The sequence below is a fragment of the Dysidea avara genome, chromosome 4 (assembly GCF_963678975.1).
Source record: "Dysidea avara chromosome 4, odDysAvar1.4, whole genome shotgun sequence".
NCBI classification, from domain to species: domain Eukaryota; kingdom Metazoa; phylum Porifera; class Demospongiae; order Dictyoceratida; family Dysideidae; genus Dysidea; species Dysidea avara.
In genome coordinates, this window is record NC_089275.1 from 13,838,295 (window position 1) to 13,842,502 (window position 4,208).

Genomic DNA, 4,208 nt, shown 5'->3' on the forward strand with positions numbered 1-4,208 from the left:
CAGTTAATATATAAATCGCAAAATTTCATTAAGAATACTTTTCCACAGAACAATATCTGCTATACCAACTTAAATAAACATTGTTAACTTCACCTTGGAATTAAAACTTTAGTAATCACCACAACACTTACATTTCTTTATTTTACCATCACTACAAAAATGTATCGGATTTACGTAAATTTCCTTGTTTCATGGAAAGACGATCTTTCAAAGCCCTCTAACTTTCCATATATTTACATTGCACAGTAAACACATGTAAAGTTGTTAAGTTTTTTTAATGCATGTAATGGAAGTTATTTAGCTAAGAATTTAATATTGGTGAATGTGCACCACTGAATGAGGCTGACTATGGCTACAACTTGCGAGCTAGACTGCTAGACGTCAAGCTGCCATGCCAGCAATTACTGGAACAGGACGCTCTGCATGGCCACTGTGACTTAGATCTAGTCTACCTATTAGGCTATTATCACCAGGTAGTTTAGTTGAAGTCATTATCGGTTGAAGTCATTATCGCTATCACAGAGTACGTGGCAGAGTAACTTTATAATATCTGCACTTGCAAAAGTGCATTATTGCGCTAATGCTTCTTGGAAATGTTTATTTATTATAGTTTACGGAAGTTGTAACTTGGCAAAGAAGTGACTGATGGTGACAACGGTAGTCTATGTCTACAGCTAGAGCAGTAAACGCTCAGGTTTAACGCTGTAGTAGCATGATGGTGGAGTGCACGAATGGAGGAGAAAGATTGCTGCTTTCCAACAATAAATCTTGCTGTGGCCTTCAGACTATTGTCACCTCTGTTTCCTGACTTCCAGTACCGCTGTGCCGTATTTTGACAACCAAGTACAATAGAGGCAAGCAGTAATTTGCCTGTGTTTGTTGTAGTTGATTTTATTGTAGCAACACCTCAAGCAACACGGATCACTAGACTTATGAACTAGGAGTTAACTGCAGTTTTAGCAAATGACTGAGGGTTATGTTTGAGGTAAGTTGTGTGTATGAGATTGCAGGTACTCCTTTGCATTTCTTTTAGGGATGAGATACAATTTAAGACAAAGAATGGGCTAACCACATGCGAACTTTTATAGTTTCAGGTTAGTGGTTATGATTAATGTGATTATTGGTTGTTAGTGTGGATTGTATGTCAAGAAGTGTGTCTCCTCTAAGTGTAAGTGATATGGAACTTTGTGTATCTGTATCCCCTAATTCAATCCTTGATTCAAAAACCTGTGTAAGATGTTAGTGTGGAATGTGTGTCTCCTCTAAGTGTAAATGATATGGCACTTTGTGTATCTGTATCCTGTAATCCAATTCTTGATCAAAATCTGTAGTAACACATACCCATGTAATATTACATGTAATGACACATACCCATGGCTCAAGTGTATTATCAATTTTACTGGTTAGGCACTGGAGAATGAACACAGAAGGTAGAGCTTGTATGAGGTCCTTACAACCAACCAGAGTATTTTTATAGAAACAGTGTATTTGTTCTGCTTGACCGTGGCATTGTTAGAGGTTTAGGGCAGAATAATTGTTTGAAATTTCTGATGCTAATGTATAGTTTTGCATGTATTCACCGTGCTGTGACATTTGGCTTGATTGCTTGTGGGTACAATGACATGAAAATAGCAGCTATCTATATTATAATCCAACAAAACATTTGCAAGGTGGCTTCAAAATCTGAGCCTTTGCATGCACATCATTGTTAACTACACATCAGATAAGTGTATCCTGTTGCCATTAGCCTACGCAAAAACATAGCACTACCGTGGTCCAGTGTTAAAGAGGCAGGTAATTTAAGCTGCCTTTGTATAGTACTACTGTATGCAGTTCTATGCTTATGTATTCATACTCAGTTTATGTTTCATTAAAATTTTCAATCCTGAGAAAACCAAAAGAACTTTAGAAATTGTACAAACTAGGTAGGTTTTCATGAAGATGGTCGCATTTACTAGGTTGACTGTGGTAGCGAGGTATTGCTATAACAACATACTATCAAAATACAAGGACTCCTAATTCATCACTTCGTACAGCTGTAAAATATTTTGCACTGGTATTGTGATGTGTTTTTCTATTACCAGCAGTAGTTCACATGCGTATCTTCTTTTCAATAGCATTCTCTGAACCAGACACATGATCGTTCAGGTATTGATCGCTGCCCAGGACAAGCTGTTTTAGCATCTAGATCGATTATTTCTTGGTGAGTTTCTTGAAGGACAATTCTTTAATAGAGTAATATATTTATTGCTAGATATGACTAGTAGAAGGATACGACTTTAAGAGGTGGAATGTTGTTTGGAAAAAGATACAATACTAACAGGTATTTAATCGTACTGTACAATGTTTTGGCATTACATCTATTTTTTTCCATTTACAGTACACAGAAAACATTTGGGCAAGGAGTCTGCCATGGATAAAGTTTGTAATAAAGAATGTATTGATGAACACCCAAGACAGACATTTTTGTACTTTGATTATGTTGCATTTTTGTGTATGGATGGATGACCTTTTGTTGATTTAAAACTGGAAGTATTTAAACCAATTAATATAGAATATAGGAGTGGGACGAGGGTAAAAAAATGTGAAATTTCCTCACATTTACTGTTGGGATAAATGACCTTTCATAGCCTTTAAGTGGTAAGGAAAGATCAAAAAGATGGCTGAATCTTTTCAGGAAAGTTGTGGAAATCTGATCATTCCTGATGAAAGGAAAGGTAAGATAATGTTGTGGAAATCTGACATTTCCATACCTTTCCACAGTCTCTTAAAGGTAAGGAAATCAATTCTTTTTTGTAGTGGTACCTATTATGGAATTGGCAATGAAAAAATCGACCCAATGTGGATTAACTTGTAACTCAGGGGATGGAGCCTACCGATGGTCTAGTTTTAAATGGTGGGTTCAGTAGAGACCAAATTCCTTCCATTTGGGATATAGACGTGTCATAAATTTTGAGTGATTTTGGCTCATAGCTGTTCATAAAAATGGGCAGGGGCATCTAGAATGTTGCCAGTGTTCTTTTGGGTTATTGGGTGAGGTACTCTGCAAACTTAAAAGGTGATTCGCTGTACTTCAATTTTCACTAAAACGGCACTTGGCGCGGGTCTGCAATAAAAAACCCAACCCACTGAAACTCACGTAACGAAGTCCAAGGTTGGTTTACAAACTCCCAGCCACCTTTTTGGACCTTATTAAGTGGAGCTTTATAGTGTTCATGCGTCAACACAAGCTGATGTTCTCGCTCACGCTATGACATAGAAACTTGTAGCATCCATTTCCCCAAGAATAGCTATGCATCCGATTTCAATAGTATAATAACCACCATGTAATGTACCATTCATGGAAACATTGAAGCGCACTAAACAGCATTGCTGATGCTGCCCATCGTTATTAAAAAAAACTGAAAAAATCATGGAAATTTAAAGTGTGCACTATGGAAACAGCAAGGGGAATCACTGCATCATTACCCTACGGTTTTGATGTAGATTTGGGTAGGATTGATCACCCAGAGTTGGAGGAGAAACTATAGAGGTTGATTTTGTCACTGCCAACCCTACCTATTATGCTCATTATTATGCCCAGGTCCAAAAGAGCAGCCAAACATAATGTGGTTAATCACAGAATGTTGTTATGTATACACAATAGAGAATATCAACAGAAAACAACTGAGCTCAAAATTACGCTTTCAAAAAAGTTATGCTCTAGAGTTGGCTGTTTTATTAGGGTATATCAGCCTTTCCTGACTGCTGTATTAGATTAAGTAACTGCTCTATTAGAGTATATTGATCTTATTTCTGCAAAGTGTAAATAATCAGCCAAGAAACAATAAAAATAATAACATTGTGCAATGCAGAAATGATGTATAGTATGTCCATATGTTTTGCTGTATTTCTGGTGTACGCATTTTGCATTTAAATTAAAACCTTAAAAATCATCCTATTATTCTGGCATAACGCTTGATGTTTTTGCTAGTCTATTATGCTTGAAATTATGCCAGCATAATGGCTCAAGCCTAGCCTACAAATACGGACATATTTTAGAAACCTTTCATGCTTTTAACTCTCTAAAGTTGCAAGCAGTTGTATGAATGCAGCATAAAGATGAGCTTTGTGTGACTCAAAATAGGCTATGAATGTACAGTAACTAGCAAATGACAAAGAAAATTACAACATGCAAAATAATCCACACTATACACACTACATTTACA

The 4,208-nt window shown here is 36.5% G+C and overlaps 1 long non-coding RNA gene across 2 annotated transcripts; it reads left to right on the forward strand.

Annotated features, from left to right (window-relative positions):
- Positions 1 to 621: 621 nt before the first annotated feature.
- Positions 622 to 2,535, forward strand: LOC136253466 (uncharacterized). Of its 2 annotated transcripts, XR_010700151.1 has the most exons (6): positions 622 to 854; positions 901 to 985; positions 1,034 to 1,094; positions 2,118 to 2,203; positions 2,255 to 2,323; positions 2,381 to 2,535. It is a non-coding gene; the product is annotated as an uncharacterized lncRNA (long non-coding RNA). The 2 variants fall into 2 exon arrangements; XR_010700150.1 differs by having other exon boundaries at positions 622 to 985.
- Positions 2,536 to 4,208: the final 1,673 nt, after the last annotated feature.